Source organism: Piliocolobus tephrosceles, chromosome 6 (assembly GCF_002776525.5).
Source record: "Piliocolobus tephrosceles isolate RC106 chromosome 6, ASM277652v3, whole genome shotgun sequence".
NCBI classification, from domain to species: Eukaryota; Metazoa; Chordata; class Mammalia; order Primates; family Cercopithecidae; genus Piliocolobus; species Piliocolobus tephrosceles.
The window spans coordinates 2,535,600-2,548,411 of NC_045439.1; the positions used below are offsets into that span (position 1 = coordinate 2,535,600).

Sequence of the window (12,812 nt, forward strand, 5' to 3'; positions counted from 1 at the left end):
CTTTTGAGATACAGTCTAGCTCTGTCGCCCAGGCTGGAGTGCAGTGGCAAGATCTCAGCTCACTGCAACCTCTGTCTCCCAGATTCAAGCAATTCTTCTGCCTCAGCCCCCTGAGTAGCTGGGATTACAGGCGCCTGCCACCACGCCCAACTAATTTTTGTATTTTTAGTAGAGATGGGGTTTCACAGTGTTTGCCAGGCTGGTCTTGAACTCCTGACCTTGTGATCTGCTTGCCTCAGCCTCCCAAAGTGCTGGGATTACAAGTATGAGCCACTGTGCCTGGCCGCCAACGTAATTTAATTGGGGGCAAAATGGTGCTGTGACAACTGAATATCCACGTTCACAAGAATGAATTTGGACTCCTATCTCAAATCATATACAAAAATTAACTCAAAGTGGATCAAAGACATAAATATGAGACTTAAAATTATAAAACTATCAGAAAAAAAGTAGATGGAGGTCTTCACAACCTTGCATTAGGCAATGGTTTCTTAGCAATGACACAATGCACATGCAGCAGCCACAGCACAGTAGATAAAGTGCACATCATCAGAATGAAAAACTTTTGTGCTTTAAAGGAAACTACCAAGAAAGTAAAAAAAGAAGCCACAGAAGAGAATAAAAATTTTGCACATCATGGATCTGTTAAGGGACTTCTATCTAGAATACATAAAGAAATCTTACAACTCAATAATAAAAAGACAAAAAAATTAACAGTGGATGAAAAATCAGAACAGACATTTCTACAAAGAAGACAACCAAATGGCCAAGAAGCATATGAAAAGATGCTCAGCATTATCAGCCATGAGGAAATGCCATCTAAACCACAATAAGATCTCACTCCACACCCACGAGAATGTCTATCATCAAAACACCAGATAATACTATATAACTGTTGACTAAATATAGAGGAATACACTGCTGGTAAGATTATTAAATGGTGCAGCCACTTGGGAAAACAGATTAATAGGAATTACAGAAAGAGAGAACAGAGAAAAAGGAGGGAAGAAAATTATCCAAGAAATAATAAATAAGGCTTTTCCAAAGCTGAAAAATGACCTCAGAGTCATTTTTGATGACCAACCCAATGAGTGAAATTTCTTTTTCTTTCTTTTCTTTCTTTCTTTCTTTCTTTCTTTCTTTCTTTCTTTTTTTGAGACAGAGTCTTGCTCTGTCGCCCAGGCTGGAGTGCAGTGGTGCAATCTCAGCTCACTGCAACCTCCACCTCCCAGGTTCAAGTGATTCTCCTGCCTCAGCCTCCCAACTAGCTGGGACTATAGGCACATGCCACCATGCCTGGTTAATTTTTGTATTTTTACTAAAGATGGGGTTTCACCGTGTTAGCCAGGATGGTCTTGATCTCCTGACCTCGTGATCTGCCTGCCTCAGCCTCCCAAAGGGCTGGGATTACAGGCATGAGCCACTGTGCCCAGCCCCAGTGAGTGAAATTTCATGACACCAAGGACAAAGAGGAAGCTGGGAGCTCTGCTTTCTGCAAAGATAGCTTACTCGGCAGTCTGAGTGGTGAGCAGTATGATTAGACCTTGGGTAGAGCATGCTCTCTGAGTAGTTTCTGGTCTCACAAGGGTTCTAAGAAAGGTCCTCCTTGCATTGCTGGGAAGGGAAGGTTAAGACGTTGCTTAAATTCAGAATTTTGATCCTTTTGTAGTTCATGAGCATGCTGATTGGGTGTTCATGAACACGTGTGAGATGTGCCGCTTTTGAACTTTGTTAAGACGTTGATACATTACCTTCTGATGTGAAAAAAGTTAGATTTTGCTAAATTAAATATGCATGGTAAAACTTCAAGGGCAACCATTAAAAGAATGAAAATAGAAGTATACATTCCAAAACAGAAAAGAGAGCAAACTAGAATGGGAAAATAAACATACCATCAAACAGAATCCCACCAATCGATCCCCCCAAAAAAGGCAGAAAGGAGAACAAAAAACATAAAATTCAGAAAAAATATAAATAACATTGTAAAAACTCAAATATTTGACAATTGTAATAAAATTGAATAAAACTTCTTAGTTAAAAGAGTAGGAAGCTGGGTGTGGTGGTTTACGCCTGTAATCCTAGCACTCTGGGAGGCTGAGGTGACAGGATCACCTGAGCCCACGAGTTGGAGACCAGCCTGGGCAACATAGTGAAACCCCATCTCTATTTAAAATTAAAAAAAAAAAAAAAAAAAAAGACTAGGAGACTGATTATCTTATGGAATTTTTAAAAAACATCAGAATCCAAGGCTGAGCATAATGGCTCAATCCTGTAATCCCAACGCTTTGGAAAGCCAAGGTGGGGGAATCATTTGGGCCTAGAAGTTTACGACCAGCCTGAGCAACATAGTAAAAACCTGTTTCTACCAAAAAATTAAATAATTAGCTGGGCATGGTGGCACGTGCCTGGAGTCCCAGTTACTTGGGAGGCTGAGGTGGGAGGATCATTGAGCCTGGGAGGTTGAGGCTGCAGTGAGCAATGTTCACACCACTGCCCTCCAGCCTGGGTGACAGAGTGAGATCCTGTCTCAAAAAAACAAAACAAAATGGGCTGGGTGCAGTGGCTCACGCCTGTAATCCCAGCACTTTGGGAGGCCGAGGTGGGCGGATCACAAGGTCAGGAATTTGAGACCAGCCTGGCCAACATAGTGAAACCCCGTCTCTACTAAAAATATAAAAATTAGCCGGGTGTGGTGGCAGGTGCCTGTAGTCCCAGCTACTCGGGAGGCTGAGGTGCGAGAATGGCTGGAATCTGGGAGGCAGAGTTTGCAGTGAGCTGAGATGATGCCATTGCACTCCAGCCTGGGTGACAGAGTGAGACTCCGTCTCAAAAAACAAAACAAAACAAAACAAAAACCTGAAAAATAAAAATAAAAACTCAGTTACATGCTGTTAAAGGAGACACAGTAAAGCCCTAAGGACACAGAAAAGCTGAAATAAAAAGGTAGAAAAGGATAGGCCAAGCAAATACTAATAAAAAGAAAACTGTTGTAACAATATTAATATCACACAAAATAGATTGTAAGACAAAATGCATTGTTAGAAATAAAGTGTGTCACTAGTAATGTTTAATTTACCTGGGTGATATAATAACTTAAAACTTGTATGCATCTAATAAAATACCTTCAAAATATATAAAGCAGGGGCTGGGTGTAATCCCAGCACTTTGGGAGGCCAAGGCGAGTGGACCGTGAGGTCAAGAGATCGAGACCATCCTGGCCAACATGGTGAAACCCCATCTCCACTAAAAATAGAAAAATTAGGTGGGTGTGGTGGCGCACACCTGTAACCCCAGCTACTCCTGAGGCTGAGGCAGGAGAATCGCTTGAACTCGGGAGGTTGAGGTGGCAGTGAGCCAAGATCGCACCACTGCACTGTAGCCCAGGGGACACAGCAAGACCTTGTCTCAAAAAAATAAATAAAAAATCAATTTATATGGAAATAGAAAAGAACGAGAATAGCCAAAAACTCCCCTAAAGAAAAGGAACAGGCCGGGTGCAGTGGCTCACGCCTGTAACCCAACACTTTGGGAGGCTGAGGTGGGCGGATCACGAGGTCAGGAGATCAAGACCATCCTGGCTAACACGGTGAAACCCCGTCTCTACTAAAAATACAAAAAATTAGCCGGGCGTGGTGGCGGGCGCCTGTAGTCCCAGCTACTCAGGAGGCTGAGGCAGGAAAAGGGCGTGAACCTGGGAGGTGGAGCTTGCAGTGAGCTGAGATCGCCTATAGCACTCCAGCCTGGGCAACAGAGAGATACTGCATCTCAAAAAAAAAAAAAAAAAAAAAAAACGAGGAACAAGGCAGGACAATTACCTCACTGCCTGTCAAAACTTATTATAAAGTATGGTCATTAAGGCAGTGTGATTTTAGTGCACAAATACAAAAATCGTCCAGTGAACCAGCAAGAAAAACTCTGAAGCAGACCAACACACATGGACACCTGATTGACAATAGAGGGCATTGCAGAGCCTGGAGAACAGTCTTCTTTTTTTTTCTTCCTTCATTTTTTTTTTTAAGTTTAGAGAGGGTTTCTCCATGTTGGCTAGACTTGTCTCAAACTCTTGAGCTGAAGTAATCCACCTGCCTCAGTCTCTCAAAGTGCTGGGATTACCGGTGTGAGCCACCGTGCCCAGCCTGCCGCTTGTATATTTTCTTTGGAAAAATGTGTATACACACACTTAGCCCCAATTTTTTTTTTTTTGAGACGGAGTTTTACTCTTGTTGCCCAGGCTGGAGTGCAATGGCACGATCTCGGCTCACTGCAACCTCCGCCTCCCGGGTTCAAGCGATTCTCCTGCCTCAGCCTCCCTAGTAGCTGGGATTATAGGCATGTGCCACCATGCCCGGCCAATTTTGTATTTTTAGTAAAGACAAGATTTCTCCATGTTGGTCAGGCTGGTCTCGAACTCCCGACCTCAGGTGATCCGCCCGCCTGGGCCTCCCAAAGTGCTGGGATTTACAGGCGTGAGCCACCGTGCCCGGCCAGTCCAATTTTTAATTGAGTTGTCTTTTTATTATTGAGTTGTAAGAATTATTTACATAGCAATGATAGCACAGAAGATGATAGAGTAGAAAGTGCCAGGAACCTGTCGCCCCCATCTAGACAATAATCTGGCAGAATCTGTCTGATGCAACTATTTTGGAACTCTGATGTCCATCTGAAGGCTTGCAGCTTCCAGGGGAAGGCTTGTATCTTACTCCTTTTTGTGCTGCTATAACAGAATGCCACAGACTGGCTAGTTTACAAGAAAATAAATTCATCAGCTCACAGTTTTGGAGGCTGGGAAGTCCAAGATCAATGAGCTGGCATTCTTCTTGAGGGTCTTCTTATGGTGTCAGCCCATGGCAGACAGGCAAAGAGAAGAGAGAGAGAAAGAGAAAGCAAAAGGTGGCCTAACTCTTCCCCCCGCTTTTTTTTTTTTTTTTTTTGAGACAGAGTCTTACTCTGTCAACCCAGGTTGGGGTGCAGTGGCATGATCATAGCTCACTGCAGCCTCAATCTCCTGGGCTCAAGCAATCCTCCCACTTCAGCCTCCCCAGTAGCTGGGACTGCAGCCATGTGCCACCATGCCTGGCTAGTTTTATTATTTTTAGTAGAGACAGGATCTCACTATGTTGCCCAGGCTGGTCTTAAACTCCTGAGCTCAAGCAATCCTCCCACCTTGGCCTCCCAAAGTACTGGGATTACATGTGTGAGTTACTGTGCCCAGCCTTCTCTGTTTTATAATTAACACACTCCCATAATGAAAAATGCAATCCCAAGACAATGGCATTAATTAATTCACTCCACTCTTGTGGCATAATCATCTCTTATTTTTATTTTATTTTATTTATTTTTTGAGACACGGTTTTGCCTTGTTACCCAGGCTAGCGTGCAGTGACATGATCATAGCTCCCTGCAGCCTTGAAATCCCAAGCTCAAGTGATCATCCCACTTCAGCCTCCTGAGTGGCTAGGACTGCAGGTGTGTGCCACCACATCTGGCTAATTTTTAAATTTTTTATTCTTTATTTTAAATTTTATTTTTAGAGTCAGGGTCTTGCTCTGTCTCCCAGGCTGGAGTGCAGTGGCCTGATTACAGCTCACCGCAGCCTCAACCTCCCAGGCCCCTGTGTCCCTCCATCAGAGTTCCGAAATAGTTGCATCAGACAGATTCTGCCAGATTGTTGTCTAGATGGGGGCGACAGATTCCTCAGCCTCCTGAGTAGCTGGCATGTGCCACCATGCCCCACTATTTTGTTTTTATTTTTATTTTTTGTAGCAAGGGGGTCTCCCTATGTTGTCTAGACTGGTCTTGAACCCTTAGGCCCAAACAATCCTCCTGCGTCAGCCTCCCAAAGTGCTCGGATTACAGGTATGAGTCACCACACGTGGCCCTAATCATCTCTTAAACCTCCCAACTTATAATACTGTTAAAACGGTAATCAAATTTCGACATGAGTTTGGAAAGGGGCAAATATCCAAACCATAACAGCTCGAATGTAAATCCTGGTTAATTTCAGTCAATGTCCTCTCTTTGGATGGTAGCGGGTACTTATTCCCACTAATGGTAGTGGCTACTCATTCGCAAGCCCCTCAGCCCTACATGCAGTCATTCTTGGAATAGCTTGCAGCATCCAGGCTTAGCATATAACCTTGTCCTCCAAATATTGGAGATGTGTATTCTTTTTTTTTTCTCCCAAGATGAAGTCTTGCTCTGTTACCCAGGCTGGAGTGCAGAGGTGCCATCTTGGCTCACTGCAACCTCTGCCTCCTGGGTTCAAGTGATTCTCCCGCCTCAGTTTCCAGAGTAGCTGGGATTACAGGTGTGTACCACCACGCCCAGCTAATTTTTGTATTTTTAGTAGAGACAGGGTTTCACCATGTTGGCCAGGCTGGTCTTGGACTCCTGACCTCATGATCCGCCCACCTTGGCCTCCCGAAGTGCTGAGATTACAGGCGCGAGCCACGGCGCCCGGCCAAGATATGTATTCTCATTACTGGCTGTTGCTTCTGATTACAGACATTCAGACACAGAGGTGACTGCCACTGTTACAACCCCACTGGCTAAAGCAGCTTCCAGGGCATTTAAAGAGATAGAGACTGGTTTTTGAGGGTTTTCTGCTATTTATTTCTTTATTTATTGAGACAGAATTTCACTCTGTCACCAGACTGGAGTGCAGTGGCACAATATCGGCTCACTGCAATCTCTGCCTCCTGGCTTCAAGTGATTCTCCTGACTTGGCCTCCTGAGTAGGTGGGACTATAGACAGGTACCACCATGCCCAGCTAATTTTTGTATTTTTAGTAGAGACAGGGTTTCAACATGTTGGCCAGGATGGTCTCGATCTCTTGACCTCGTGATCTGCTCACCTCGGCCTCCCAAAGTGCTGGGATTACAGGCATGAGCCACCACGCCTGGCCTGTTTTTTAATTTTTTACCCTTGATTTTCCCCCTTTCTCCTTTTAGTGGCCAAACAATTAAGGATTAGGACATTCAAAAGCAACCACGTATACGAGAGAATTTAGAAAGTCACCACTCATGCCTGGAAAGACAAAGCCTCAGAAAAGACCTGAGACAATCTCAAGTTTACACCTCAAGTTCGTTCCCTGCACAGAGACACCTTACAACAATTTAAAAAGCAAAGCAGGCTGGGCATGGCGGCTCACACCTGTAATCCCAGAACTTTGGGAGGCCGAGGCAGGTAGATTGCTTGAGCCCAGGAGTTTGAGACTAACCTGGGCAACATGGTGACAACCTACCTGTCCCTACAAAAAAAAAATATTGGCTGGGTGGGAGACTGAGATGAGAGGATTGTTTGAGCCCAGGAGGTGGAGGCTACAGTGAACCATGATAGTCCCACTGCACTCCAGCCTGGGCAATAGGGTGAGATTCTGTCTTAAAAAGAAAAAGAAAGAAGAAAGAAAGGAAAGAAAGGAAACAAAGAAAGAAGGAAGGAAGGAAGGAAGAAAGAGAGAGAAAGAAAGAAAGAAAGAAAGAAAGAAAGAAAGAAAGAAAGAAAGAAAGAAAGGGGCTCATGGGTAAAGAAGAGAACCTGATTTGCAGAGTTACCATATTGTAACATTCAAAAGTTCTATTTTCAACAAAAAAATCACAGGCATACAAAGAACCAGGAAAGTAGGGTTCATTCACAGGGAAAAAATAGTTAGAAACCATCTCTAAGGAAGAACCACATGGCAGACTTACTAGACAAAGACATTATAACAATGGCCTGAAACGTATTCAGCCTTTTCTGAGGCTTTGTTTTTGTTGTTATTGCTGTTGTTGTTGTTGTTGGGACAAAGTCTCGTTCTGTTGCCCAGGCTGGAGTACAGTCACATGATCTTGGCTCACTGCAACCTCTGCCTCCTGGGTTCAAGTGATTCTCCCACCTCAGCCTCCTGAGTAGCTGAGATTACAGGCAACTGCCACAAGGCACAAGGTCTGGCTAATTTTTGTATTTTTAGTAGAGACGGGGTTTCACCATGTTGGCCAGACTGGTCTCGAACTCCTGACCTGAAGTGATCTGCCCGCCTTGGTCTCCCAAAGTGCTGGGATTACAGATGTGAGCCACTGCACCTGTCTGGCTTTGTCTTTAATGCTTCCTAGACAAAGCATTTTGTCTGATTAATAATGCTCAGAGAGCTAAAGAAAGATGCAGATAGAGACTAGCGAACAATACAGTCAGGATGGCTAAACGTGATCCCAAGAAACCAAAGGGCAAGATGTCTGCTTACACCTTCTTTGTGTAGATGCGCAGAGAAGGACAGAGAAGAAAAACCCAGAGGTCCCTGTCAGTTTTGCAGATTTTTCCAAGAAGTCCTCTGAGAGGTACAAGACAACGGGAAAGAGAACCCTAAATCTGATTAAATTGCAAAGGCAGATAAAGTGTGCTATGATCTGGAAATGGAGGGTAACAGACCAGCTAAGGGAGCCAAGAAGTTTCCTAATGCCCCCAAAAGGCCATCCTCTGCATTATTCCTGTTCTGTTCAGAATTCCTCCCCAAAACCAAATCCACAAATCCTAGCATCTCTCCTGGAGATGTGGCAAAAAGCTGGGTGAGATGTGGAATAACTTAAATGACAGTGAAAAGTAGCCTGACATCACTAAGGCGGCAAAGCTGAAGGAGAATTATGAGAAGGATGTTGCTGACTCTAAGTCTAAACGAACATTTGGTGGCACAAAGGGTCCTGCTAAAGTTGCCTAGAAAAATGTGGAAGAGGAGCCGGGCGCGGTGGCTCAAGCCTGTAATCCTAGCACTTTGGGAGGCTGAGACGGGCGGATCACAAGGTCAGGAGATCGAGACCACCCTGGCTAATACGGTGAAACCCCGTCTCTACTAAAGAATACAAAAAACTAGCCAGGCGAGGTGGCGGGCGCCTGTAGTCCCAGCTACTCGGGAGGCTGAGGCAGGAGAATGACGTAAACCCGGGAGGCGGAGCTTGCAGTGAGCTGAGATCCGGCCACTGCACTCCAGCCTGGGCGACAGAGTGAGACTCCGTCTCAAAAAAAAAAAAAAAAAAGAAAAATGTGGAAGAGGAAGATGAAGAAGACAAGGAGGAAGAAGAAAGAGGAGGAGGATGAATAAAAAAAAAAACTTTGTCAAAAAAAGAAAAGAAAGATGCAGACAAAGTCAGGTACATGATTTATGGATGAAATGGAAACATCAATAAAAATATAGTGAACACAAGAAGGAACCAGAAGGAAATTCTGTAGCTGAAAAGTACAGTAACTGAAATGAAAAATTCATGGAGGGATTCAGAAGCAGATTTGAACAGGCTGAAGAAGGAATCAACAAACTTGAAGATAAGACAGTTGAAATTACTGAGTCTGAGGAACAGAAAGAAAGAGGACTGAAGAAGAGTAAACAGGGTCCAAGAAACATGTGGGACACCATCAAGCAGAAGAACACCCACTGTGTGGGTGCCAGAAATAGAACAGAGAGAAGGAAAGAGAAAATGAGGTTATTGGCTGGGTGCAGTGGCTTACACCCATCATCCCAGCATTTCAGTAGGCTGAGGTGGGCAGATCATGTGAAGCCAGGACTTTGAGACCAGCCTGGCCAACATGGCGAGACCCTGTCTCTACTAAAATACAAAAATTAGCTAGGAGTGGTGGCAGGTGTCTCTACTCCCAGCTGCTTGGGAGGCTGAGGCAGAAGAATCACTTGAACCCAGGAGGCAGAGATTGCAGTGAGCTGAGATTGTGCCACTGCACTCTAGCCTGGGCGACAGAGCAAGACTTCATCTCAAAAGAAAAAAGAAAATGAGATTATTATTGTTTTTAGTCGATAAATAATAAGAGATTATTTGAAGAAATAATGGCTGAAAACATCTCAAATTTGGTGAAATACATGAATCTAAACACCCAAGAAGCTCAGCGAACTCCAAGTAGGATGAATTTAAAGAGGCCCTCACAGAGACACACTGTCATCAAACTGCCCAAACCACAGATAACAGAGAGAATCTTTAATCTTTGATTAATTAGTTAATTAATAACTAATTAACTAATCTTATAGAGATAGGATCTTGTTATGTTGCCCAGGCTGGCCCCAAACTCCTGGACTCAAGCAATCCTCCTGCCTTGGCCTCCCAAAATACGAGGATTGCAGGTGTGAACCACTGCACCCAGCCACAGGTGTGAGCCAAGAGAGAATCTTGAAAGCAGTGAGAGAGAAACAAATCGTTACATACGAGGGCTCTCCAATAAGATTAACAGCAGATTTCTCAGCAGAAACATTGGCGGCAAGAAGGCAATGGGTTGGTACATTCAAAGAGCTAAAAGAAAAAACTGTCAATCAAGAATCCTGCTGTGCATGTTAACTCGTTCCTGAAATCCTAGCTACTTAGGAGGCTTGAGGTGGGAGAATCACTTGAGGTCAGGAGTTCAAGACCAGCCTGGGCAACATAGCAAGATCTCATCTCTAAAAAAAAATTTTTTTTTAATTAGCCAGGTGTGTTGGTGCACAACTGTAGTTGCAGCTTCTTAGGAGGCTGAGGCAGGGATGATTACTTGAGCTAAGGAGTTTGAGGATGCAGTGAGCTATGGTCATACCGCTGCACTGCACTCCATCCTGGGTGACAGAGTGAGACTCTGTCTCTTAAAAAAGAAAACAAGACAAAACAAATGTAATCCTGTACCTGGCAAAACTGTCCTCAAAAAAGAAGAAATGAAGGTATTCCCAGATAAACAAAAGCAGAAAGAGTTTATTACCACTAGATCTGTCTTACAGAAAATGCTAAAGGGACTTCTGCAGATTGAAATTAAAGGACATTCTGCAATTATATAGGCAGTAGGAAAAAAGTAAAATTTTAAAAAAATAAATTAAAGAACACTAGACAATAACTCAAAATCCTATGAGGAAATAAATATCTCCTATAAAGGTAAATACATGGACAATTACAAAAGCTAGTATTATTGTCATTTTGGGTTGTAACACCACTTTTCCTTTTATACATGATTTAAAAGACTAATAGTAAAAACAAAACAAAACAAAACAAAAAACAGTAATAAGTCTATGTTTTTCAGCACCCAATGTATAAAGGTGTAACTTCTGACATCATCAACTGAGAAGGTGGTGGCAGAGCCGTATAGGAGCAGAGTATGCTACAGTAGCCCCTCCTTACCCAGGGCTTTACTTTCTGTGGTTGCAGTTACTCATGGTCAACTGTGGCCCAAAAATATTAAATGGAAAATTCCAGAAGTAAACAATTCATAAGTTTTAAACTGTGCACCATTCTGAGTAGCATGATGCAATCTCTTGCTAGCTTGCTCCATCCTGCTTAGGATGTGAATCACCCCTTTGTCCAGCGTATCCACATTTTATATGCTACCTGCCCCATTAGTCACTCAGTAGCCTCTCCGATCGACTCTCATGGTATCACAGTGCTCGTGTTCAAGTAGCCCTGTTTTAATTAATAATGGCCCCAAAGGGCAAGAGTAGTGATGCTGGCATTTTATCATCTCACGTGATCATAAGAAGAAGGGTGAATACAGTATAATAAGATATTTTGAGAGACAGATAAAGAGACCACATTTGCATAACTTTTATTACAGTAGGTTATTATAATTGTTTTATTTCATTGTTCGTTATTGTTGTTAATCTCTTACTGTGCCTAATTTAGAAATTAAACTTTATCATGGATGTGTAGGTATAGGAAAAAAACATAGTATATACATAATAACCAAGTCTTTTTTTTTTTTTTTTTGACCACAGGTGATCTGCCTGCCTCAGCCTCCCAAGGTGCTGGGATTACAGGCATGAGCCACCTTGCCCAGCCCGAGTGTATATATTCTTTTTTTTTTTTTTCTTGAGACGGAGTCTCGCTCTGTCGCCCAGGCTGGAGTGCAGTGGCTGGATCTCAGCTCGCTGCAAGCTCCACCTCCCGGTTCAAGTGATTCTCCTGCCTCAGCTTCCCGAGTAGCTGGAATTACAGGGACCTGCCACCGCGCCTGGCTATGTTTTTGTATTTTCAGTAGAGACAGGGTTTCACCATGTTAGCCAGGATGGTCTCGATCTCCTGACCTCGTAATCTGCCCGCCTCAGCCTCCCAAAGTGCTGGGATTACAGGCGTGAGCTACTGTGCCCAGCCCGAAACTTGAAATTTTATACTAGCTAATTTACCAACAAAATGTAAGGGTGGAATAAAGACTTTTTTTTTTTTGAGATGGAGTCTCGCTGTGTTGCCCAACCTGGAGTGCAGTGGCACGACCTCAGCTCACTGCAACCTCTGCCTCCTGGGTTCAAGTGATTCTCCTGCCTCAGCCTCCCAGGTAGCTGGGATTACAGGTGACTGCCACCACGCCCGGCTAATTTTTGTATTTTTAGTAGAGACAGGGTTTCACCGTGTTGGCCAGGCTGGTCTTGAAGTCCTAACCTCAGGTGATCTGCCTGCCTCGGCCTCCCAAATGCTGGGATTACAGGTGTGAGCCCCCGCGCCCGGCCTGGAATAAAGACATTTTTAGAACTACACGCTGTGGAAGATTGTATTATTACCTAGCAGATATTCACTCCTTTCCCCTGAGCTCTGTGGGAGGTGCGCACTTCCTTGCCCCATTGCTGTTGGGCTTGGCCGTGTGACTTGCTTCGGCTAATCAGATGGAAACAGATGTGACCCAGCAGAAACTTGAAATATGCTTGCTGTGGGCTTGGTGTGTCTTTCACCAAGAGAGGCATCTGTCTGGCAGCTGCTGGTTCACGTGGGACAAAAGATGGTTGGAGCAGACCGGGAGCTGATCCGCAGTCCAGAGTCAAGCCCAGCCAGGCCCTGCCTGGACTCGCTGAACCACAGTTGAGCTGCAGATATGTAAGGAAGAAATAAATGGTTGT

The 12,812-nt window shown here is 44.1% G+C and overlaps 1 non-coding gene across 1 annotated transcript; it reads left to right on the forward strand.

Moving 5' to 3' along the window:
* Positions 1 to 1,657: 1,657 nt before the first annotated feature.
* LOC111538389 lies at positions 1,658 to 1,760 on the forward strand. Its single transcript, XR_002730315.1, has one exon. It is a non-coding gene; the product is annotated as a small nucleolar RNA U13 (small nucleolar RNA).
* Positions 1,761 to 12,812: the final 11,052 nt, after the last annotated feature.